The sequence below is a fragment of the Coregonus lavaretus genome (assembly GCF_964263955.1).
Source record: "Coregonus lavaretus genome assembly, chromosome: 5".
In the NCBI taxonomy this organism is placed as follows: Eukaryota; Metazoa; Chordata; class Actinopteri; order Salmoniformes; family Salmonidae; genus Coregonus; species Coregonus lavaretus.
The window spans coordinates 12,447,692-12,474,921 of NC_139992.1; the positions used below are offsets into that span (position 1 = coordinate 12,447,692).

At 48.3% G+C, this 27,230-nt stretch overlaps 1 protein-coding gene across 5 annotated transcripts in view; it reads right to left on the reverse strand.

Moving 5' to 3' along the window:
* Positions 1-27,230, reverse strand: part of LOC311129103 (voltage-dependent L-type calcium channel subunit beta-4-like) — a gene marked incomplete at both ends in the record, with an annotated part of 77,344 nt that overhangs the window by 21,033 nt on the left and 29,081 nt on the right. The gene's annotated exons all lie outside the window — the stretch shown is intronic.

A 27,230-nucleotide genomic window follows, 5' to 3' on the forward strand; every position in this document is an offset into this window, starting at 1 on the left:
GGTCTGGCTCAGTGCAACAAGGTTAATCAACCTTCAAGGGGATTGTTCCTTTTGTGTGGGATCTTTTGATTCCTTGATCAAAGTAGTCTATTGCTAATGTATTCAATAGTCCTTTATCAGTAGAGCACAGGTCTGATTAGAATGAAACAATAGGAGAGACAGAGAGAGAGAGAGAATGCTCTGATCTCCATGCAGAATTCTGCAAAAATATCCTCAGTGTACAATGAAAAACACCAAATAATGTATGCAGAGCAGAATTAGGCCGATACCCGCTAATTATCAAAATCCAGAAAAGAGCCTTTAAATTCTATAACCACTTAAAAGGAAGCGATTCCCAAACCTTCCATAACAAAGCCATCACCTACAGAGAGATGAACTTGGAGAAGAGTCCCCTAAGCAAGCTGGTCCTGGGGCTCTGTTCACAAACAGATCCCACAGAGCCTCAGGACAACAACACATTTAGACCCAACCAAATCATGAGAAAACAAACAGAGCAAAACTAGAATGCCATTTGGCCCTAAACAGAGAGTACACAGTGGCAGAATACCTGACCACTTTGACTGACCCAAACTTAATGAAAGCTTTGACTATGTACAGACTCAGTGAGCATAGCCTTGCTATTGAGAAAGGCCGCCATAGGCAGACTTGGCTCTCAACAGAAGACAGGCTATGTGCACACTGCCCACAAAATGAGGTGGAAACTGAGCTGCACTTCCTAACCTCCTGCCAAATGTATGACCATATTAGAGACACATATTTCCCTCAGATTACACTGATCCACAAAGAATTCGATAACAAACCCAATTTTGATAAACTCCCATATCTACTGGGTGAAATACCACAGTGTCACCACAGGAGCAAGATTTATGACCTGTTGCCACAAGAAAAGGGCAACCAGTGAAGAACAAACACCATTGTAAATACAACCCATATTTATGTTAATTTATTTTCCCATTTGTACTGTAACTATTTGCACATTGTTACAACGCTGTATATATACACATAATATGACATTTTAAATGTCTTTATTCTGTTGGAACTTCTGAGTGTCATGTTTACTGTTAATTTGTATTGTTTATTTCACTTTTTTTTGCTTTGGCAATGTAACATATGTTTCCCATGCCAAAAGCCCTTAAATTGAATTGAATTGAGAGAGAGAGTGAGAGAGGGGGGAGAGAGAGCAAGAGAGAGAAAGCAAGAGAGGGGGAGGAGAAAGAGAGAGGGGGAGGAGAAAGAGAGAGAGAGAGAGAGAGAGAGAGAGAGAGAGATAGACAGAGACGGAGACAGAGAGATAGTGTGTCCCGGTCTCTGTCTCTGTGTGTTGCTTCCCTGGTTGGGTGTGGGTACTGTGGCTCGGTCCCCCACCCAGCCTCAGGCAGAGCCAGACTCATGTCTTTATGATCAGAAGAGCTGCCCTCCGATACCACACACAAACACACACCACCCTTTCCCTTATTAACGAGTCAATGGCTGGTTGGAGAGAGCCCCGGTACAACACCCACTCACTGAGTCAGAGCTGGAAAGAGGGAACGAGAGAGTGTGAAGAGGAGATAGAGGAAGATAGAGGGACAGACTGCACAGAAAGAGAAATTAGGGGATGAAAAGGGACAGAAAGCGAAGGGGGGAGAGAGGGAAAAAGATAGAGATAGAAACAGACAGACAAAGAGGGACAGAGAGAGAAAGACAGAAAGAGATAGACAGAGAGAGGTTAAAAGCAGCACAGCGAAGCCCCAAATGCCAGCACACAGCACTTGCCTGCTGTGAGGGGGTGGATGATTCTGAGGGGACTCTATTTCAGGCCTCCTGACGAAGGTGCTGCAAGACATCAGCGGTGCCGGTGACGATGATCACATCTACAGCGCAGTGTGCAGTCACAAAGACAACTGAAATAACTAAGTTCTGGGTCACGATGTGTCTTTTGTGACGTGTGATGTCGCTAAAGACATGATGACAAGGTACACATACGTACTCCTACCTCTAGACTAACAATATCATAATGACACGGAATAAGTTACTTATTATGCCTTAGGCAGGGTTAAATCTGCAGACACTGTGCAGACAACTACTGATTAACATTGGCTGTCTGTCCACTTGGCCTATCAAACTGTAGGCTACTGGATTGTACTGTACTCAGACTCACAGGTCCCAATTCATCAGCATCACCATCAGCCCCTCGTTACCCCCTGCCACTTGACCCCAGTCAGTCATGTGACCACATTACATGTTACATAAGGACAGCAGGCTGAGTGACAAGAGAGAGAAGAGGGCCACCATCATCTCCACTACTGCTGCTGAAATTCTCTCTCTCTCGTCGGAGTGCATGCTGGGAGTGAGTCGTGAAGCAGGAGTGATTGTGAGCGACTGGAATTATTTTCACTCTATTGGGTTTCGGTGTGTGTGTGTGTATATATATATATATATATATATATATATATATATATATATATATATATATATATATATATATATATATATAGATAGATAGATATTGATTAGTTTAGTTGTTTTAAGGTTATGTTGTCTCACTATCACTAAGCAGGTATAGGGTTGGTGGGATCGTTGAGGTTGTTTTTCTCGAGGGCGCAACAAGCGGGTGGGGCCGGTTGCAATGGCCATTCGCGGAGGTTTGGAGTTTGAAAAACTTAGTCGGCGGCATGGAGTAAGGATTCCTGCTGCAGCCGGGTGTTCAGTGGAAGAATGTAGCTAAGCAGTGGGTGCTATCATTGGGTATGATAGCATAAAATCAGCCTCAAGGATGAATAGCGCTGTAGTGATATTCTTAGATTCCATTGAAAAGGTGAATACGATAGTTGAGAGTGGTGTTGTGTTGCGGGAGACACAGACGTCGGTATTTCCTCTTATGAATCCAGCGAAGAATGTTATACTTTTTAACGTGCCACTATTTGTTAGAGATGAAGTGTTGGAGCAAGAGTTATCTCGTCATGGTCAACTTGTATCTACAGTAAAGGTTCTTTTTGGATGCAAATCTCCTTTGCTGAAACATGTCGTGTCTCATAGGAAACAAGTGCATATGATTTTAAAGGACAATGACGAACTGAATTTAGCATTGAGTTTTAAGATTGATGGATTTTATTATGTCTTCTACGCTTCTACTGAATCAATTAAATGCTTTGGCTGTGGAAGAGAGGGTCATTTGGTACGTTATTGTCCCGTGAACGAGCGAGCAGAGCCCGGTAGCAGCTCTAGTGCTGGTGCAGCTAATGCACCACCGCGAAGGGATGAACATGCTAAGAGTGCAGGGGAAGGGAGAAGGTGGGCAGATGTGGTTGAAAAAGTAGGAAAGGAAAGCAGTGTGGCTATGGGGGCAATTGTGGTAGATCAGAACAAAGAGGGAGGGGAAACAGTCAGTGAGATTGCGACTGCGGTCGCTGAGGTGGTGCTGGAAAATGAAATTGGAGGTCAAGTGGAGATTGCAATAATGGAAAAGGAAGCAGCTGTTTTCAAAGTATCGAGGAGTAAGAGGAAGAATTTAAGGGGTGGTGAAGGGTCTAATTCTAAGAGGAAGGTGGAGATTGATAAATCAGTTGAGGATAAACAGGTTGTAGAGATGGTGAAGTTTTCTTCTGGGGAGGATAGCGAGAGTGAGTCATCTGACGGGTCACAACAAAATAGTGAGAGAAATGGGGTGGAAGGGAGGTATGGGATTGAGAAGGTACGTCAATTTCTGAATTTGACAAAAGGGAAGAAATATATGCAGGATTATAATGTAACAGATTTTTTCCCTGAAAGTGAATTGTTTATTGAAATCAACAATGTTTCTGATGTCAAAAATAACGGGGGGAGGTTTGACAAGCCCTGAAATTGCTAGACTCAAGAAAGTGGTCACGAGAGTGATAAGTGATGTACATTCTAAACCCTTAACTCTGTAAAGAGATGTGGTATTTTTTTTCCATCCATGAGCAGTTAAGATTTCTTCTTTAAACGTAAATGGAGTGAGAGATGTTTAAAAAAAGAGCTGTAGTGTATGAGTTAATTAAGGGAAAGGGAAGTGACATAAGTTTTCTACAAGAAACGCATAGTAATATGGAAAATGAAGTTATGGGGGGGAAGTGGTGTGTAGTCATAAAAACTCAAAAAGTGGGGGTGTGGCCATCTTGTCTCAAAACGTTTTTTGCCTTTGTCATATGAGGTTGAAGAGGTAGTTGAGGGGAGGTTATTAAAAGTTAGAGCGAGGTATGAAAACATCACTATGTGTCTGATAAATGTATATGCCCCAGTGGTGGCAGTTGAGAGGGTATGTTTTTTAGATGCTGGGGATTTTAACTGCATAGTCAGTGATTTAGATAGAAATCACAAAGAACCTCATATAGCCTCAAGGACTTTTTTAAAACGCCTCATTGTAACACATGAACTGTGTGATATTTGGCGGATTCAACATGGAGGCACGAGACAGTACACATGGGCCCATGTGAGAGAGAACACCATCTCTATGGCCAGGTTAGATAGGTTTTATTGGTTTGAGCATCAATCACAGGTCTGTAAATCAAGTGTGATCACCCCAGTGGGATTTTATGATCATTGTTTAATAACACAGGTGGTGCTCATTAATGCTGTAAAACCCAAAAGCGCATACTGGCCTTTTAATATAACTTTGAGTGATGCTCACTTCAGGAAATGTTTTAGTTTTTTCTGGGAGAGGTGGAGGTCTCAAAAGGCCAGTTTTGTATCCCTTCAACAGTGATGGGATATAGGGAAAATCCAGATTCAACAATTATGTAATCTATACACGATGAATGTCACCAAAGACATCACCAGATCATTGAAAGCCCTAGAGTCTGAAATAGTGGAACTCCTGACGTTGGTTGAGACCACAGGAGATCGAGGCCATAATCAGGCCCTCAAGAGAAAAAAGCTGCATTGGCAGACCTGCTGGGTATCACAGCACAGGGGGCATTGGTGAGAAGTAGGTTTCAGGGAATCTCTGAAATGGATGCCTCATCCAAATTCTTCTTTAATTTAGAGAAAAAGAAGAAGAATTATTAATTGCCGCAAATCAGCTGTTGGACAGGAGCTCACTAGCCCTAGTGAAATTAGAAAGAGGGCAGTAGAGTTCTATGCAGAGCTCTACAAGTGTGAGTACAAAGAGGATAAAACAGTGACACAGCAGTTCCTTGATGGGCTCCCACAGGTGGCTGCAGAAGCTCAGGTTGAGCTAGAGCAACCATTGTCTTTGCAGGAGCATTAAAAGGCATGGAAAATGGAAGGGCACCAGGCATTGATGGGATTCCCGTTGACTTTTTAAAGTATTTTTGGGCTATGTTGGGAGAGGATTGGCTAGCAGTAGTTAACGATAGTTTGACCGGAGGGTTACTACCGATAAGCTGCAGAAGGGCTGTCCTCACCCTACTGCCAAAAAAGGGTGACCCTAGGGAGGTGAAGAACTGGAGGCCGGTGGCTTTATTGTGCACTGATTATAAGATCCTGTCAAAAGGCTTTGTCCAACAGGCTGAGATAGGCGATGGGGCAAATCATACATACGGACCAGTCCTACTGTGTTCCCAGCAGGCAGATAGGGGATAACATTTCTCTGATTCGTGATTTTTTGGACGTCTCTAGGGCTATTGGGTTGGATGCTGGTCAAATTTCAATTGATCAGGAAAAGCCATTTGACTGAGTTGAACATCAATACTTATGGCACACTTTTGAGGCGTTTGGTTTCAGCTCTGGTTTTATTGCCATGATCAGGGTGATACAGTGAGGTAAAAAAGCATTTGATCCCCTGCTGATTTTGTACGTTTGCCCACTGACAAAGACATGATCAGTCTATAATTTTAATGGTAGGTTTATTTGAACAGTGAGAGACAGAATAACAACAACAAAATCCAGAAAAACGCATGTCGAAAATGTTATAAATTGATTTGCATTTTGATGAGGGAAATAAGAATTTGACCCCCTCTCAATCAGAAAGATTTCTGGCTCCCAGGTGTCTTTTATACAGGTAACGAGCTGAGATTAGGAGCACACTCTTAAAGGGAGTGCTCCTAATCTCAGCTTGTTACCTGTATAAAAGACACCTGTCCACAGAAGCAATCAATCAATCAGATTCCAAACTCTCCACCATGGCCAAGACCAAAGAGCTCTCTAAGGATGTCAGGGACAAGATTGTAGACCTACACAAGGCTGGAATGGGCTACAAGACCATCGCCAAGCAGCTTGGTAAGAAGGTGACAACAGTTGGTGTGTTTATTCGCAAATGGAAGAAACACAAAAGAACTGTCAATCTCCCTCGGCCTGGGGCTCCATGCAAGATCTCACCTCGTGGAGTTCCAATGATCATGAGAACGGTGAGGAATCAGCCCAGAACTACACGGGAGGATCTTGTCAATGATCTCAAGGCAGCTGGGACCATAGTCACCAAGAAAACAATTGGTAACACACTACGCCGTGAAGAACTGAAATCCTGCAGCGCCCGCAAGGTCCCTCTGCTCAAGAAAGCACATATACAGGGCCGTCTGAAGTTTGCCAATGAACATCTGAATGATTCAGAGGAGAACTGGGTGAAAGTGCTGTGGTCAGATGAGACCAAAATCGAGCACTTTGGCATCAACTCAACTCGCCGTGTTTGGAGGAGGAGGAATGCTGCCTATGACCCCAAGAACACCATCCCCACCGTCAAACATGGAGGTGGAAACATTATGCTTTGGGGGTGTTTTTCTGCTAATGGGACAGGACAACTTCACCGCATCAAAGGGACGATGGACGGGGCCATGTACCGTCAAATCTTGGGTGAGAACCTCCTTCCCTCAGCCAGGGCATTGAAAATGGGTCGTGGATGGGTATTCCAGCATGACAATGACCCAAAACACACGGCCAAGGCAACAAAGGAGTGGCTCTAGAAGAAGCACATTAAGGTCCTGGAGTGGCCTAGCCAGTCTCCAGACCTTAATCCCATAGAAAATCTGTGGAGGGAGCTGAAGGTTCGAGTTGCCAAACGTCAGCCTCGAAACCTTAATGACTTGGAGAAGATCTGCAAAGAGGAGTGGAACAAAATCCCTCCTGAGATGTGTGCAAACCTGGTGGCCAACTACAAGAAACCTCTGACCTCTGTGATTGCCAACAAGGGTTTTGCCACAAAGTACTAAGTCATGTTTTGCAGAGGGGTCAAATACTTATTTCCCTCATTAAAATGCAAATCAATTTATAACATTTTTGACATGCGTTTTTCTGGATTTTGTTGTTGTTATTCTGTCTCTCACTGTTCAAATAAACCTACCATTAAAATTATAGACTGATCATGTCTTTGTCAGTGGGCAAACGTACAAAATCAGCAGGGGATCAAATACTTTTTTCCCTCACTGTATATGGTGACATTGAAAGTGTATTGAAAGTTAACGGTGGCTTGAGTGCTCCTTTTAAAGTGTGTAGAGGTATTAGGCAGGTATGTTCTTTGTCGGGAATGTTATATGACACTAAATAGCATTAGAAGTCACATTGAAGGGGTGTACCTTTCAGAGGATATTCCTCCTATTCGTCTCTCAGCCTATGCTGATGATGTAGTTATTTTAGTGAAAAATCAAGCAGAGGTGGATAGTTTGAGTCTAATGGTTGATTGTTTTAGGGAAATATCCTCTGCAAAGGTAAATTGGGAAAAGAAGTTGTGCTTTACAGATTGGAGAATGGTTTGGAGGGATCATGTCTTTGCCAGGGGGGCTGGAATGGTGTAAGGGAGGTTTTAAGTATCTTGGAGTGTACCTAGGAGATGAGGGGACTATGGGAGAAAAATGGATTGGGGTGGTTGAAATGGTGGAAGGGAGGATGAGGAGATGGCGTTGGCACACTATTATAGTTAACAATGTGGTTGCCTCTGCACTGTGGCATCGGTTGTCAGTTTTAGAGCCACCATCTGGCCTTCTGGCTAAGATACAGGCGATTATTGTAGATTTATTTTGGGATAAATATCATTGGGTTCCACAAAGTGTTTTGTATTTGTCAAAAGAGGAGGGGGGACAAGGTCTTGTACATCTTGCTAGTAGGGCTGCTGCTTTCCGGTTTCAGTTTATTCAAAGGTTGCTTTATGGACCTGAAAATGTGGTTTGGAGAGGGGTGGCAGGTCTTGTATTACAGCAGGTTGGGGGATTAGGTTTAAAGAAAGCTTTATTTTTGGTTGATAGTAACCAGATTTCTAGGGAGGGAGTACCTCCGTTTTACAGAGGCCTTCTTAGGGTTTGGAGCATAATGAAGCTGTCCAGACGCACATCAGCAGAGTCAGTGCATTGGCTGTTGGAGGAACCTCTGGTGTATGGGGCAAGACTGGATTGTACAACTGCAGCTGTTCCACATTTCTCCAAGATTCTGGTGAAGGGCAAAATCATCACCTTAAAACAGTTAATGGCCATGGCTGAGCCCACCTTAATGGATGGAAGACGGGTGGCTGACCATCAAGGAAATCAACCACCCGAGCCACTGCCAGTTCACCCCGCTATCATCCAGAAGGCGAGGTCAGTACAGGTGCATCAAAGCTGGGACTGAGAGAATGAAAAACAGCTTCTATCTCTGTCACGGATTCTGCCGAGGCTGCCCCTCCTCCTTGCTTGGGCAGGCTTTGGCGTTCGTCGTCACTGGAATACTAGCTACTGCCGATCTATGTTCTATGTTTCTATGTTCTACCTGTTGTTGTCTGATTGTCACACACCTGTTTCCCATCGTGTAATTACTCCTTCCCTATTTAACCCGGTGGCTCCCATTGTGTTTTGTGCGTGTTTGTTATTTCGTTTCCTGTGTCGTTTGGTGAGCGGGTTTGCTCCTCCCTGTGTGGAGGTACTTTGTATTTGTTTCTTTACTTGTTAGTAAAGTATGTTTTCATTGAGTTCTGTGTCCTGCACCTGACTTCGACCCACCGCATTACCCTGACACTCGTGACAGAAACACGCACCAGTATGGAGTCAGCAGGTACAGCCAGCCTGTCCGGATCGATGGAGAAACGCGTCCAATGACAGGAGAGCATGATCTAGGCTCTCGGCACCGCTATGGAGAGAGTGGTTAATACTATGGAACGATGGGAGAGAGGTGCCTTTCCTACACCTCCTCCAACCACTCAACCCTTCGCCACCTGGGTCCAGTGGGATTTGGCTCTCGCTCCCGAGGGCATACGACGGTACACCAGCCGGGTGTCAGGGTTTTCTTCTCCAGGTAGAGCTCTACCTGGCAACCATTCACCCGGCGCCCTCGGGATACGAGAGCGTGTCCGCCCTCATCTCCTGTCTGTCGGGGAAGGCGCTCGAGAGGGCCAACACCGAGTGGGGAGGTATAGACGCTACATCAGTCCGCTACGAGGAGTTCACCCGCCGCTTTCGGGCGGTATTCGATCATCCACCGGAGGGGAGAGTGGCGGGCGAACATCTATTCCACCTAAGACAGGAGAGGAGGAGCGCGCAGGATTTTGCACTGGAGTTCAGGACTCTGGCAGCCAGCGCAGGATGGAATGAGAGGGCCCTGATCGGCCACTATCGATGCAGCCTAAGGGAGGACGTTCGTCAGGAACTGGCCTGCAGGGATACCAATTTCAACCTGGACCAACTGGTGGATATGTCCATCAGGCTGGATAACCTGTTGGAAACCCGCGGACGTCCTAATCGGGGCCCGTCCATTCCATCCCCCAGCACCTCCGACCCTACCCCCATGGAGCTTGCGGGGGTGCTGCGCTTAGTGAGACCAGGAGAGGGGCCGTCCCCTGTACCAACTGTGGCCACAGAGGACACACTGCTGGTCGGTGCTGGGGAGGGTCCCCAGGGAGTCGAGGCAGTAGGCAGAGCACTGGTCGACCATCTCAGGTGAGTAAGCACCCGACTCACCCAGAGCTCCCTGTTGCTCATATGTGTATTGAGGTTGTTTTCCCAGAGTTTTCTCCTCATTTCCAGCATAAGGCGCTAGTAGATTCAGGCGCAGCTGGGAATTTTATTGATCGTCAGTATTCACTTAGTTTAGGGATTCCCACAGTACGTGTTGATGTGCCCTTCCCTGTACATGCATTAGATAGTCGCCCGTTAGGGTCAGGCCTAATCAGGGAGGTCACCGCACCACTCTTAATGAGGACGCAGGGGGGTCATGAGGAGAGGATTAGTCTCTATCTGATTGATTATCCTGTGTATCCTGTGGTGTTGGGACTTCCCTGGTTAACCACTCATGACCCCACTATTTCATGGCAACAGAGGGCTCTAAAGGGATGGTCCAGTCAGTGGTCAGGGAGGTGTGTAGGGGTTTCCTTAGGGGCTACTATGGTGGAGTGTCCAAACCAGGTCTCCACCATGCACATTCCCTCCGAGTATGCCGATTTGGCTCTCGCCTTCAGTAAAAAGAGGGCGACTAAATTACCACCCCATCGTCCGGGGGATTGTGCGATAAATCTCCAGGTGGGCGCTGCACTACCCCGGAGTCACGTGTATCCTCTGTCACAGGAGGAGAAGGCGGCTATGGCAACATATGTCTCCGAGCCTCTGAGACAGGGATACATTCGGCCTTCCACTTCACCTGTTTCCTCAAGTTTCTTTTTCGTGAAGAAGAAGGATGGTGGGTTACGCCCGTGCATTGATTACCGTGGTCTTAATCAGATCACCGTCAAGTACAGCTATCCACTACCTCTGATAGCTTGTATGACGGAGTCATTGCATGGGGCGAGCTTCTTCACGAAATTGGATCTCAGGAGCACGTACAACCTGGTGGGTATTCGGGAGGGAGATGAGTGGAAGACGGCATTCAGTACCATCTCAGGACACTATGAGTACCTCGTCATGCCATACGGGTTGATGAATGCTCCATCAGTCTTCCAATCCTTTGTCGATTCGATTTTCAGGGATCTGCACAGACAAGGTGTAGTGGTGTATATTGATGACATTCTCATATACTCCGCTACACGGGCTGAGCATGTGTCCCTGGTGCGTAAAGTGCTTGGTCGACTGTTGGAGCATGACCTTTATGCCAAGGCGGAGAAATGCCTGTTCTTTCAGGAGTCCATCTCCTTCCTAGGGTACCACATGTCCGCGTCTGGGGTGAGGATGGAGAGTGACCGCATTTCGGCCGTGCGTAATTGGTTGACTCCAACCACGGTGAAGGAGGTGCAGCGATTTTTGGGGTTTGCCAACTACTATCGGATATTTATCCGGGGCTTTGGTCAGGTAGCGGCTTCCATTACCTCGTTGCTGAAGGGGGGACCGGTGCGTCTGCGGTGGTCAGCTGAGGCGGACAGGGCATTTAGTCACCTGAAGGACCTGTTTACCTCGGCTCCAGTGCTGGCTCATCCGGATCCCTCCTTGGCTTTCACGGTTGAGGTGGACGCGTTGGAGGCTGGGATAGGCGCTGTACTTTCCCAGCGCTCGGGCACACCACCCAAACTCCGCCCCTGTGCGTCCTTTTCGAAGAAGCTCAGCCCGGCGGAGCGCAACTATGATGTGGGGGACCGGGAGCTGTTGGCTGTGGTCCAAGCCCTGAAAGCGTGGAGACATTGGCTTGAGGGGGCTAAACACCCTTTTCTCATTTTGACTGACCACCGCAATCTGGAGTACATCCGGGCGGCAAGGAGATTAAACCCTCGCCAGGCAAGGTGGTCCATGTTTCTCACCCGTTTTGTTTTCACCCTTTCTTACAGGCCAGGTTCCCAGAACGCTAAGGCAGATGCTCTGTCCCGACTGTATGACACGAGATCCGTGGAGCCCACTTCCATACTTCCGGCGTCGTGTCTGGTGGCACCGGTGGTGTGGGAGGTTGACGCGGACATCGAGCGGGTGTTGCGTAACGAACCCACTCCTCCCCAGTGTCCAGAGGGTCGTGTGTACGTCCCGCTGGAGGTCCACGATCGTTTGATCTATTGGGCTCACACATCATCCTCCTCTGGTCATCCTGGCATCGGTCGGACAGTGCATTGTCTTAGTGGGAAGTACTGGTGGCCCACCTTAGCTAAGGATGTGAGGGTTTATGTTTCCTCCTGCTCAGTGTACGCCCAGTGTAAGGCTCCTAGACACCTGCCCAGAGGGAAATTGCAACCCCTACCCGTTCCACAATGACCGTGGTCCCACCTATCGGTGGATTTCGTGACGGATATTCCCCCCTCACAAGGGAACACCACGATCCTGGTCGTTGTGGATCGGTTTTCTAAGTCCTGCTGCCTCATTCCTCTGCCTGGTCTCCCTACGGCCCTACAGACTGCTGAGGCCCTATTTACACACGTCTTCCGGCACTATGGGGTACCTGAGGATATAGTGTCTGATCGGGGTTCCCAGTTCACCTCAAGGGTCTGGAGGGCGTTCATGGAACGTCTGGGAGTCTCGGTCAGCCTGACCTCAGGGTTTCACCCCGAGAGTAACGGGCAGGTGGAGAGAGTCAACCAGGAGGTGGGTAGGTTTCTGAGGTCGTATTGCCAGGCCCGGCGGGGGGAGTGGTCGGTTTTCCTCCCCTGGGCAGAGATGGCCCAAAACTCACTCCGCCACTCCTCCACTAACCTTACTCCATTTCAGTGTGTACTAGGTTATCAGCCAGTCCTGGCACCATGGTATCAGAGCCAGATCGAGGCACCTGCGGTGGATGAATGGTTTCGGCGCTCGCAGGAGACCTGGAACGCTGCCCATGTGCGCCTGCAGCGGGCCATCGGGCGGCAAAAGGCGAGCGCCGACCGCCACCGAAGTGAGGCTCTGGTGTATGCACCGGGGGACCGGGTCTGGCTCTCGACCCGAAACCTGCCCCTTCGCCTGCCCTGCCGGAAGCTGGGTCGTTTGGTGAGCGGGTTTGCTCCTCCCTGTGTGGAGGTACGTTGTATTTGTTTCTTTATTTGTTAGTAAAGTACGTTTTCATTTAGTTCTGTGTCCTGCGCCTGACTTCGACCCACCGCATTACACTGACACTCGTGACAATCTCAAGGCCATCAGACTGTTAAATAGCCATCACTAGCACATTAGAGGCTGCTGCTGCCTATTGAAATCACTGGCCACTTTAAGAAATGGAACACTAGTCACTTTAATTATGTTTACATATCTTGCACTACTCATCTCATATGTATATACTACATTCTATTCTATAATATTCTACTGTATCTTAGTCCATGCCGATCTGTCATTGCTTGTCCATACATGTACAGTTGAAGTCAGAAGTTTACATACACCTTAGTCAAATACATTTAAACTCAGTTTTTCACAATTCCTGACATTTAATCCTTGTAAAAATTCCCTGTCTTAGGTCAGTTATGATCACCACTTTACTTTAAGAATGTGAAATGTCAGAATAATAGTAGAGAATTATTTATTTCAGCTTTTATTTTTATTTCATCACATTCCCAGTGGGTCAGCAGTTTACATACACTCAATTAGTATTTGGTAGCATTGCCTTTAAATTGTTTAACTTGGGTCAAACGTTTTGGGTAGACTTCCACAAGCTTCCCACAATAAGTTGGGTGAATTTTGGCCCATTCCTCCTGACAGAGCTGGTGTAACTGAGTCAGGTTTGTAGGCCTCCTTGCTCGCACACGCTTTTTCAGTTCTGCCCACACATTTTCTATAGGATTGAGGTCAGGGCTATGTGATGGCCACTCCAATACCTTGACTTTGTTGTCCTTAAGCCATTTTGCCAAACTTTGGAAGTATGCTTGGGGTCATTGTCCATTTGGAAGACCCATTTGGGACCAAGCTTTAATTTCCTGACTGATGTCTTGAGATGTTGTTTCAATATATTCACATAATTTTCCTTCCTCATGATGCCATCTATTTTGTGAAGTGCACCAGTCCCTCCTGCAGCAAAGCACCCCTACAGCATGATGCTGCCACCCCCGTGCTTCACAGTTCGGCTTGCAAGCAACCCCCTTTTTCCTCCATACATAATGATGGTCATTATGGCCAAACAGTTCTATTTTTGTTTCATCAGACCAGAGGACATTTCTCTAAAAGGTATGATCTTTGTGCAGTTGCAAACAGTAGTCTGGCTTTCTTATGGCGGTTTTGGAGCAGTGGCTTCTTCCTTGCTGAGCGGCCTTTCAGGTTATGTCGATATAGAACTCGTTTTACTGTGGATATAGATACTTTTGTACCTGTTTGCTCCAGCACCTTCACAAGGTCCTTTGCTGTTGTTCTGGGATTGATTTGCACTTCTCGCACCAAAGTACGTTCATCTCTAGGAGACAGAACGCGTCTCCTTCCTGAGCGGTATGACGGCTGCGTGGTCCCATGGTGTTTATACTTGCGTACTATTGTTTGTACAGATGAACGTGGTACCTTCAGGCATTTGGAAATTGCTCCCAGGGATGAACCAGACAATTTTTTTCTGAGGTCTTGCCTGATTTCTTTTGATTTTCCCATGATGTCAAGCAAAGAAGCACTGAGTTTGAAGGTAGGCCTTGAAATGCATCCACAGGTACACCTCCAATTGACTCAAATTATGTCAATTAGCCTATCAGAAGCTTCTAAAGCCATGACATCATTTTCTGGAATTTTCAAAGCTGTTTAAAGGCACAGTCAACTTAGTGTATGTAAACTTCTGACCCACTGGAATTGTGATACAGTGAATTATAAGTGAAATAATCTGTCTGTAAACAATTGTTGCAAAAATTACTTGTGTCATGCACAAATTAGATGTCCTAATCGACTTGCCAAAACTGTAGTTTGTTAACAAGACATTTGTGGAGTTGTTGAAAAACGAGTTTAAATGACTCCAACCTAAGTGTATGTAAACTTCCGACTTCAACTGTATATATTCTTAAATCCCATTCCTTACTAGTTTTGTGTGTATTGGGTATATGTTGTGAAATTGTTAGATATTACTTGTTAGATATTACTGCACTGTCGGAGCTAGGAGCACAAGCATTTCGCTACACCCACTATAACATCTGCTAAACACGTGTAAGTGACAAATACTAATTTGATTTCATTTTGATTTTATTTGACCATTTGGGGGTGAGGTCGGAAAGAATTGTCAGACAACTGCTGGGAAGCTGCAGGAAGAGTGGGGTATGCTTAATAGTCACAAGAAGAAGGTACAAGATGAAAACGTCTAATTTCCAAGACTAGGGATTACACCCAATTCCCAGAGAGAAAGAAAGGCGTTATTACTGGATTTGAGAGGGTTGGAAGAGGTGGGTTTGGATGAGGTGAATGGGGAAGACTTAAGGTGTTGAATAAAGATAAATGGAAAAATAGAAAAGACACTACATGGAGGGTAAAATTGGGCACTGATGACAAGGTAAAGCCAGCATGGAGAGCACTGTACAAGCCACCGTTACAAAAGGGTACTGGTGATATGCAATGGAGGGTTTTGCATGGCATCATTGCAGTTAATGCTTTTGTATCTGTTATTAACTCAGATGTTGGAGATGGATGTCCTTTTTGTAATATAAGATAAACAATTTTTCACTGTTTTATGGAGTGTGAGAGGAAAAAGCCTCTCTTGGAAATACTGGAGTCTTTGTTTAAAGCTGTAGGGGAGATTTTCAATAACACCGTTTTTATTTTGGGGTTTCAATATAGTAAGCAACAGAAAATAAAATGTAAGGTAGCTCTTAACCTAACCTCCACCTGTCCGCTCTCAACCTAACCTCCACCTCTCCTCTCCACTCTTAACCTAACCTCCACCTCTCCTCTCCACTCTTAACCTCCACCTCTCCTCTACTCTCAACCTAACCACCTCTCCTCTCAACCTAACCTCCACCTCTTCTCTCCACTCTTAACCTAACCTCCACCTCTCCTCTCCACTCTTAACCTAACCTCCACCTCTCCTCTCCACTCTTAACCTACACCTCTCCTCTACTCTCAACCTAACCTCCACCTCTCCTCTCAACCTAACCTCCCCCTCTTCTCTCCACTCTTAACCTAAACTCCACCTCTCCTCTACTCTCAACCTAACCTCCACCTCTCCTCTCAACCTAACCTCCACCTCTCCTCTACTCTCAACCTAACCACCTCTCCTCTCAACCTAACCTCCACCTCTCCTCTCCACTCTTAACCTAACCTCCACCTCTCCTCTACTCTCAACCTAACCTTCCACCTCTCCTCTCCACTCTTAACCTAACCTCCACCTCTCCTCTCCACTCTTAACCTCCACCTCTCCTCTACTCTCAACCTAACCACCTCTCCTCTCAACCTAACCTCCACCTCTTCTCTCCACTCTTAACCTAACCTCCACCTCTCCTCTCCACTCTTAACCTACACCTCTCCTCTACTCTCAACCTAACCTCCACCTCTCCTCTCAACCTAACCTCCCCCTCTTCTCTCCACTCTTAACCTAAACTCCACCTCTCCTCTACTCTCAACCTAACCTCCACCTCTCCTCTCAACCTAACCTCCACCTCTCCTCTACTCTCAACCTAACCACCTCTCCTCTCAACCTAACCTCCACCTCTCCTCTCCACTCTTAACCTAACCTCCACCTCTCCTCTCCACTCTTAACCTAACCTCCACCTCTCCTCTACTCTCAACCTAACCTCCACCTCTCCTCTCCACTCTTAACCTAACCTCCACCTCTCCACTCTTAACCTCCACCTCTCCTCTACTCTCAACCTAACCTCCACCTCTCCTCTCCACTCTTAACCTAACCTCCACCTCTCCTCTCCACTCTTAACCTAACCTCCACCTCTCCTCTCCACTCTTAACCTAACCTCCACCTCTCCTCTCCACTCTTAACCTAACCTCCACCTCTCCTCTACTCTCAACCTAACCTCCACCTCTCCTCTCCACTCTTAACCTAACCTCCACCTCTCCTCTACACTCTTAACCTAACTTCCACCTCTCCTCTACTCTTAACCTAACCTCCACCTCTCATATCCACTCTTAACCTAACCTCCACCTCTCCTCTCCACTCTTAACCTCCACCTCTCTCCTACTCTCAACCTAACCTCCACCTCTCCTCTCCACTCTTAACCTAACCTCCACCTCTCCTATCCACTCTACACCTAATCTCCACCTCTCCTCTCCACTCTTAACCTAACCTCCACCTCTCCTCTCCACTCTTAACCTTCACCTCTCCTCTACTCTCAACCTAACCTCCACCTCTCTTCTCCACTCTCAACCTAACCTCCACCTCTCCTCTACTCTCAACCTAACCTCCACCTCTCCTATCCACTCTCAACCTAATCTCCACCTCTCCTCTCCACTCTTAACCTAACCTCCACCTCTCCTCTCCACTCTTAACCTTCACCTCTCCTCTACTCTCAACCTAACCTCCACCTCTCTTCTCCACTCTCAACCTAACCTCCACCTCTCCTATCCACTCTTAACCTAACAACCTCTCCACCTCCACCTCTCCTCTCAACCTAACCTCCACCTCTCTTATCCACTTTTAACCTAACCTCCACCTCCACCTCTCCTCTACTCTCAACCTAACCTCCACCTCTCCTCTCCGCTCTTAACCTAACCTCCACCTCTCCTCTCTGCTCTTAACCTAACCTCCACCTCTCCACTCTTAACCTAACCTCCACTTCTCCACTCTTAGCCTAACATCCACCTCTCCACCTCCACCTCTCCTCTATTCTCAACCTAACCTCCACCTCTCCTAACCACTCTTAACCTAACCTCCATCTCTCCTCTCCACTTAACCTAACCTCCACCTCTCCTCTCCACTCTTAATGTAACCTCCTCCTCTCCACTCTTAACCTAACCTCCACCTCTCCTCTCCACTCTTAACCTAACCTCCACCTCTCCTCTCCACTCTTAACCTCCACCTCTCCTCTACTCTCAACCTAACCTCCACCTCACCTCTCCACTCTTAACCTAACCTCCACCTCTCCTCTACTCTCAACCTAATCTCCACCTCTCCTCTCCTCTCCACTCTCAGCCTAACCTCCACCTCTCCTCTCCACTCTTAAACAAACCTCCACCTCTCCTCTACTCTCAACCTAACCTCCACCTCTCCTCTCCACTCTTAACCTAACCTCCACCTCTCCTCTCCACTCTTGACCTAAACACCACCTCTCCTCTCCACTCTTAACCTCCACCTGTCCTCTACTCTCAACCTAACCTCCACCTCTCCTCTACTCTCAACATAACCTCCACCTCTCCTCTCAACCTAACCTCCACCTCTTCTCTCCACTCTTAACCTAACCTCCACCTCTCCTCTCCACTCTTAACCTCCACCTCTCCTCTACTCTCAACCTAACCTCCACCTCTCCTTTCAACCTAACCTCCACCTCTTCTCTCCACTCTTAACCAAACCTCCACCTCTCCTCTCCACTCTTAACCTAACCTCCACCTCACCTCTCCTCTCCACTCTTAACCTCCACCTCTCCTCTACTCTCAACCTAACCTCCACCTCTCCTCTCAACCTAACCTCCACCTCTCCTCTCCACTCTTAACCTAACCTCCACCTCTCCTCTACACTCTTAACCTAACCTCCACCTCTCCTCTCCACTCTTAACCTCCACCTCTCCACTCTTAACCTCCACCTCTCCTCTACTCTCAACCTAACCTCCACCTCTCCTCTACTCTCAACCTAACCTCCACCTCTCCTCTCCACTCTTAACCTAACCTCCACCTCTCATATCAACTCTTAACCTAACCTCCACCTCTCCTCTCCACTCTTAACCTCCACCTCTCTTCTACTCTCAACCTAACCTCCACCTCTCCTCTCCACTCTTAACCTAATCTCCACCTCTCCTCTCCACTCTTAACCTAACCTCCACCTCTCCTCTCCACTCTTAACCTTCACCTCTCCTCTACTCTCAACCTAACCTCCACCTCTCTTCTCCACTCTCAACCTAACCTCCACCTCTCCTCTACTCTCAACCTAACCTCCACCTCTCCTATCCACTCTCAACCTAATCTCCACCTCTCCTCTCCACTCTTAACCTAACCTCCACCTCTCCTCTCCACTCTTAACCTTCACCTCTCCTCTACTCTCAACCTAACCTCCACCTCTCTTCTCCACTCTCAACCTAACCTCCACCTCTCCTCTACTCTCAACCTAACCTCCACCTCTCCTATCCACTCTTAACCTAACAACCTCTCCACCTCCACCTCTCCTCTCAACCTAACCTCCACCTCTCCTATCCACTTTTAACCTAACCTCCACCTCCACCTCTCCTCTACTGTCAACCTAACCTCCACCTCTCCTCTCCGCTCTTAACCTAACCTCCACCTCTCCACTCTTAACCTAACCTCCACTTCTCCACTCTTAGCCTAACATCCACCTCTCCACCTCCACCTCTCCTCTACTCTCAACCTAACCTCCACCTCTCCTAACCACTCTTAACCTAACCTCCACCTCTCCTCTCCACTTAACCTAACCTCCACCTCTCCTCTCCACTCTTAATGTAACCTCCTCCTCTCCACTCTTAACCTAACCTCCACCTCTCCTCTCCACTCTTAACCTAACCTCCACCTCTCCTCTCCACTCTTAACCTCCACCTCTCCTCTACTCTCAACCTAACCACCTCTCCTCTCAACCTAACCTCCACCTCTTCTCTCCACTCTTAACCTAACCTCCACCTCTCCTCTCCACTCTTAACCTACACCTCTCCTCTACTCTCAACCTAACCTCCACCTCTCCTCTCAACCTAACCTCCCCCTCTTCTCTCCACTCTTAACCTAAACTCCACCTCTCCTCTACTCTCAACCTAACCTCCACCTCTCCTCTCAACCTAACCTCCACCTCTCCTCTACTCTCAACCTAACCACCTCTCCTCTCAACCTAACCTCCACCTCTCCTCTCCACTCTTAACCTAACCTCCACCTCTCCTCTCCACTCTTAACCTAACCTCCACCTCTCCTCTACTCTCAACCTAACCTCCACCTCTCCTCTCCACTCTTAACCTAACCTCCACCTCTCCACTCTTAACCTCCACCTCTCCTCTACTCTCAACCTAACCTCCACCTCTCCTCTCCACTCTTAACCTAACCTCCACCTCTCCTCTCCACTCTTAACCTAACCTCCACCTCTCCTCTCCACTCTTAACCTAACCTCCACCTCTCCTCTCCACTCTTAACCTAACCTCCACCTCTCCTCTACTCTCAACCTAACCTCCACCTCTCCTCTCCACTCTTAACCTAACCTCCACCTCTCCTCTACACTCTTAACCTAACTTCCACCTCTCCTCTACTCTTAACCTAACCTCCACCTCTCATATCCACTCTTAACCTAACCTCCACCTCTCCTCTCCACTCTTAACCTCCACCTCTCTCCTACTCTCAACCTAACCTCCACCTCTCCTCTCCACTCTTAACCTAACCTCCACCTCTCCTATCCACTCTACACCTAATCTCCACCTCTCCTCTCCACTCTTAACCTAACCTCCACCTCTCCTCTCCACTCTTAACCTTCACCTCTCCTCTACTCTCAACCTAACCTCCACCTCTCTTCTCCACTCTCAACCTAACCTCCACCTCTCCTCTACTCTCAACCTAACCTCCACCTCTCCTATCCACTCTCAACCTAATCTCCACCTCTCCTCTCCACTCTTAACCTAACCTCCACCTCTCCTCTCCACTCTTAACCTTCACCTCTCCTCTACTCTCAACCTAACCTCCACCTCTCTTCTCCACTCTCAACCTAACCTCCACCTCTCCTATCCACTCTTAACCTAACAACCTCTCCACCTCCACCTCTCCTCTCAACCTAACCTCCACCTCTCTTATCCACTTTTAACCTAACCTCCACCTCCACCTCTCCTCTACTCTCAACCTAACCTCCACCTCTCCTCTCCGCTCTTAACCTAACCTCCACCTCTCCTCTCTGCTCTTAACCTAACCTCCACCTCTCCACTCTTAACCTAACCTCCACCTCTCCACTCTTAACCTAACCTCCACTTCTCCACTCTTAGCCTAACATCCACCTCTCCACCTCCACCTCTCCTCTATTCTCAACCTAACCTCCACCTCTCCTAACCACTCTTAACCTAACCTCCATCTCTCCTCTCCACTTAACCTAACCTCCACCTCTCCTCTCCACTCTTAATGTAACCTCCTCCTCTCCACTCTTAACCTAACCTCCACCTCTCCTCTCCACTCTTAACCTAACCTCCACCTCTCCTCTCCACTCTTAACCTCCACCTCTCCTCTACTCTCAACCTAACCTCCACCTCACCTCTCCACTCTTAACCTAACCTCCACCTCTCCTCTACTCTCAACCTAATCTCCACCTCTCCTCTCCTCTCCACTCTCAGCCTAACCTCCACCTCTCCTCTCCACTCTTAAACAAACCTCCACCTCTCCTCTACTCTCAACCTAACCTCCACCTCTCCTCTCCACTCTTAACCTAACCTCCACCTCTCCTCTCCACTCTTGACCTAAACACCACCTCTCCTCTCCACTCTTAACCTCCACCTGTCCTCTACTCTCAACCTAACCTCCACCTCTCCTCTCCTCTCAACATAACCTCCACCTCTCCTCTCAACCTAACCTCCACCTCTTCTCTCCACTCTTAACCTAACCTCCACCTCTCCTCTCCACTCTTAACCTCCACCTCTCCTCTACTCTCAACCTAACCTCCACCTCTCCTTTCAACCTAACCTCCACCTCTTCTCTCCACTCTTAACCAAACCTCCACCTCTCCTCTCCACTCTTAACCTAACCTCCACCTCACCTCTCCTCTCCACTCTTAACCTCCACCTCTCCTCTACTCTCAACCTAACCTCCACCTCTCCTCTCAACCTAACCTCCACCTCTCCTCTCCACTCTTAACCTAACCTCCACCTCTCCTCTACACTCTTAACCTAACCTCCACCTCTCCTCTCCACTCTTAACCTCCACCTCTCCACTCTTAACCTCCACCTCTCCTCTACTCTCAACCTAACCTCCACCTCTCCTCTACTCTCAACCTAACCTCCACCTCTCCTCTCCACTCTTAACCTAACCTCCACCTCTCATATCAACTCTTAACCTAACCTCCACCTCTCCTCTCCACTCTTAACCTCCACCTCTCTTCTACTCTCAACCTAACCTCCACCTCTCCTCTCCACTCTTAACCTAATCTCCACCTCTCCTCTCCACTCTTAACCTAACCTCCACCTCTCCTCTCCACTCTTAACCTTCACCTCTCCTCTACTCTCAACCTAACCTCCACCTCTCTTCTCCACTCTCAACCTAACCTCCACCTCTCCTCTACTCTCAACCTAACCTCCACCTCTCCTATCCACTCTCAACCTAATCTCCACCTCTCCTCTCCACTCTTAACCTAACCTCCACCTCTCCTCTCCACTCTTAACCTTCACCTCTCCTCTACTCTCAACCTAACCTCCACCTCTCTTCTCCACTCTCAACCTAACCTCCACCTCTCCTCTACTCTCAACCTAACCTCCACCTCTCCTATCCACTCTTAACCTAACAACCTCACCACCTCCACCTCTCCTCTCAACCTAACCTCCACCTCTCCTATCCACTTTAACCTAACCTCCACCTCCACCTCTCCTCTACTTCAACCTAACCTCCACCTCTCCTCTCCGCTCTTAACCTAACCTCCACCTCTCCACACTAACCTAACCTCCACTTCTCCACTCTTACCTAACATCCACCTCTCCACCTCCACCTCTCCTCTACTCTCAACCTAACCTCCACCTCACCAACCACACTTAACCCTAACCTCCACCTCTCCACTCCACTTAACCTAACCTCCACCTCTCCTCTCCACTCTTAATTAACCTCCTCCACTCCACTCTTAACCTAACCTCCACCTCTCCTCTCCACTCTAACCTAACCACCACCTCACCTCTCCACTCTTAACCTCCACCTCTCCTCTACACTCAACCTAACCACCTCTCCTCTCAACCTAACCTCCCACCTCTTCTCACCACTCTAACCTACACCTCCACCTCTCCCTCCACTCTAACCTACACCTCTCCTCTACCACAACCTAACCTCCACCTCTCCTCTCAACCTAACCTCCCCCTCTTCTCTCCACTCTTAACCTAAACTCCCACCTCTCCACTACTCACAACCTAACCTCCACCACTCCTCACAACCTAACCACCACCCACCACTACACTCAACCTAACCACCCCTCCACTCAACCTAACCTCCACCTCTCCTCACCACTCTTAACCTAACCTCCACCTCTCCTCTCCACTCTTAACCTAACCTCCACCTCTCCTCTACTCTCAACCTAACCTCCACCTCTCCTCTCCACTCTTAACCTAACCTCCACCTCTCCACTCTTAACCTCCACCTCTCCTCTACTCTCAACCTAACCTCCACCTCTCCTCTCCACTCTTAACCTAACCTCCACCTCTCCTCTCCACTCTTAACCTAACCTCCACCTCTCCTCTCCACTCTTAACCTAACCTCCACCTCTCCTCTCCACTCTTAACCTAACCTCCACCTCTCCTCTACTCTCAACCTAACCTCCACCTCTCCTCTCCACTCTTAACCTAACCTCCACCTCTCCTCTACACTCTTAACCTAACTTCCACCTCTCCTCTACTCTTAACCTAACCTCCACCTCTCATATCCACTCTTAACCTAACCTCCACCTCTCCTCTCCACTCTTAACCTCCACCTCTCTCCTACTCTCAACCTAACCTCCACCTCTCCTCTCCACTCTTAACCTAACCTCCACCTCTCCTATCCACTCTACACCTAATCTCCACCTCTCCTCTCCACTCTTAACCTAACCTCCACCTCTCCTCTCCACTCTTAACCTTCACCTCTCCTCTACTCTCAACCTAACCTCCACCTCTCTTCTCCACTCTCAACCTAACCTCCACCTCTCCTCTACTCTCAACCTAACCTCCACCTCTCCTATCCACTCTCAACCTAATCTCCACCTCTCCTCTCCACTCTTAACCTAACCTCCACCTCTCCTCTCCACTCTTAACCTTCACCTCTCCTCTACTCTCAACCTAACCTCCACCTCTCTTCTCCACTCTCAACCTAACCTCCACCTCTCCTATCCACTCTTAACCTAACAACCTCTCCACCTCCACCTCTCCTCTCAACCTAACCTCCACCTCTCTTATCCACTTTTAACCTAACCTCCACCTCCACCTCTCCTCTACTCTCAACCTAACCTCCACCTCTCCTCTCCGCTCTTAACCTAACCTCCACCTCTCCTCTCTGCTCTTAACCTAACCTCCACCTCTCCACTCTTAACCTAACCTCCACTTCTCCACTCTTAGCCTAACATCCACCTCTCCACCTCCACCTCTCCTCTATTCTCAACCTAACCTCCACCTCTCCTAACCACTCTTAACCTAACCTCCATCTCTCCTCTCCACTTAACCTAACCTCCACCTCTCCTCTCCACTCTTAATGTAACCTCCTCCTCTCCACTCTTAACCTAACCTCCACCTCTCCTCTCCACTCTTAACCTAACCTCCACCTCTCCTCTCCACTCTTAACCTCCACCTCTCCTCTACTCTCAACCTAACCTCCACCTCACCTCTCCACTCTTAACCTAACCTCCACCTCTCCTCTACTCTCAACCTAATCTCCACCTCTCCTCTCCTCTCCACTCTCAGCCTAACCTCCACCTCTCCTCTCCACTCTTAAACAAACCTCCACCTCTCCTCTACACTCTTAACCTAACCTCCACCTCTCCTCTCCTCTTAACCTAACCTCCACCTCTCCACTCTTAACCTCCACCTCTCCTCTACTCTCAACCTAACCTCCACCTCTCCTCTCCACTCTTAACCTAACCTCCACCTCTCCTCTCCACTCTTGACCTAAACACCACCTCTCCTCTCCACTCTTAACCTCCACCTGTCCTCTACTCTCAACCTACTCTCCACCTCTCCTCTACTCTCAACATAACCTCCACCTCTCCTCTCAACCTAACCTCCACCTCTTCTCTCCACTCTTAACCTAACCTCCACCTCTCCTCTCCACTCTTAACCTCCACCTCTCCTCTACTCTCAACCTAACCTCCACCTCTCCTTTCAACCTAACCTCCACCTCTTCTCTCCACTCTTAACCAAACCTCCACCTCTCCTCTCCACTCTTAACCTAACCTCCACCTCACCTCTCCTCTCCACTCTTAACCTCCACCTCTCCTCTACTCTCAACCTAACCTCCACCTCTCCTCTCAACCTAACCTCCACCTCTCCTCTCCACTCTTAACCTAACCTCCACCTCTCCTCTACACTCTTAACCTAACCTCCACCTCTCCTCTCCACTCTTAACCTCCACCTCTCCACTCTTAACCTCCACCTCTCCTCTACTCTCAACCTAACCTCCACCTCTCCTCTACTCTCAACCTAACCTCCACCTCTCCTCTCCACTCTTAACCTAACCTCCACCTCTCATATCAACTCTTAACCTAACCTCCACCTCTCCTCTCCACTCTTAACCTCCACCTCTCTTCTACTCTCAACCTAACCTCCACCTCTCCTCTCCACTCTTAACCTAATCTCCACCTCTCCTCTCCACTCTTAACCTAACCTCCACCTCTCCTCTCCACTCTTAACCTTCACCTCTCCTCTACTCTCAACCTAACCTCCACCTCTCTTCTCCACTCTCAACCTAACCTCCACCTCTCCTCTACTCTCAACCTAACCTCCACCTCTCCTATCCACTCTCAACCTAATCTCCACCTCTCCTCTCCACTCTTAACCTAACCTCCACCTCTCCTCTCCACTCTTAACCTTCACCTCTCCTCTACTCTCAACCTAACCTCCACCTCTCTTCTCCACTCTCAACCTAACCTCCACCTCTCCTCTACTCTCAACCTAACCTCCACCTCTCCTATCCACTCTTAACCTAACAACCTCTCCACCTCCACCTCTCCTCTCAACCTAACCTCCACCTCTCCTATCCACTTTTAACCTAACCTCCACCTCCACCTCTCCTCTACTGTCAACCTAACCTCCACCTCTCCTCTCCGCTCTTAACCTAACCTCCACCTCTCCACTCTTAACCTAACCTCCACTTCTCCACTCTTAGCCTAACATCCACCTCTCCACCTCCACCTCTCCTCTACTCTCAACCTAACCTCCACCTCTCCTAACCACTCTTAACCTAACCTCCACCTCTCCTCTCCACTTAACCTAACCTCCACCTCTCCTCTCCACTCTTAATGTAACCTCCTCCTCTCCACTCTTAACCTAACCTCCACCTCTCCTCTCCACTCTTAACCTAACCTCCACCTCTCCTCTCCACTCTTAACCTCCACCTCTCCTCTACTCTCAACCTAACCTCCACCTCACCTCTCCACTCTTAACCTAACCTCCACCTCTCCTCTACTCTCAACCTAATCTCCACCTCTCCTCTCCTCTCCACTCTCAGCCTAACCTCCACCTCTCCTCTCCACTCTTAAACTAACCTCCACCTCTCCTCTACACTCTTAACCTAACCTCCACCTCTCCTCTCCTCTTAACCTAACCTCCACCTCTCCACTCTTAACCTCCACCTCTCCTCTACTCTCAACCTAACCTCCACCTCTCCTCTCCACTCTTAACCTAACCTCCACCTCTCCTCTCCACTCTTGACCTAAACACCACCTCATCTCTCCACTCTTAACCTCCACCTGTCCTCTACTCTCAACCTAACCTCCACCTCTCCTCTACTCTCAACATAACCTCCACCTCTCCTCTCAACCTAACCTCCACCTCTTCTCTCCACTCTTAACCTAACCTCCACCTCTCCTCTCCACTCTTAACCTCCACCTCTCCTCTACTCTCAACCTAACCTCCACCTCTCCTTTCAACCTAACCTCCACCTCTTCTCTCCACTCTTAACCTAACCTCCACCTCTCCTCTCCACTCTTAACCTAACCTCCACCTCACCTCTCCTCTCCACTCTTAACCTCCACCTCTCCTCTACTCTCAACCTAACCTCCACCTCTCCTCTCAACCTAACCTCCACCTCTCCTCTCCACTCTTAACCTAACCTCCACCTCTCCTCTCCACTCTTAACCTAACCTCCACCTCTCCTCTCCACTCTTAACCTCCACCTCTCCACTCTTAACCTCCACCTCTCCTCTACTCTCAACCTAACCTCCACCTCTCCTCTACTCTCAACCTAACCTCCACCTCTCCTCTCCACTCTTAACCTAACCTCCACCTCTCATATCAACTCTTAACCTAACCTCCACCTCTCCTCTCCACTCTTAACCTCCACCTCTCTTCTACTCTCAACCTAACCTCCACCTCTCCTCTCCACTCTTAACCTAATCTCCACCTCTCCTCTCCACTCTTAACCTAACCTCCACCTCTCCTCTCCACTCTTAACCTTCACCTCTCCTCTACTCTCAACCTAACCTCCACCTCTCTTCTCCACTCTCAACCTAACCTCCACCTCTCCTCTACTCTCAACCTAACCTCCACCTCTCCTATCCACTCTCAACCTAATCTCCACCTCTCCTCTCCACTCTTAACCTAACCT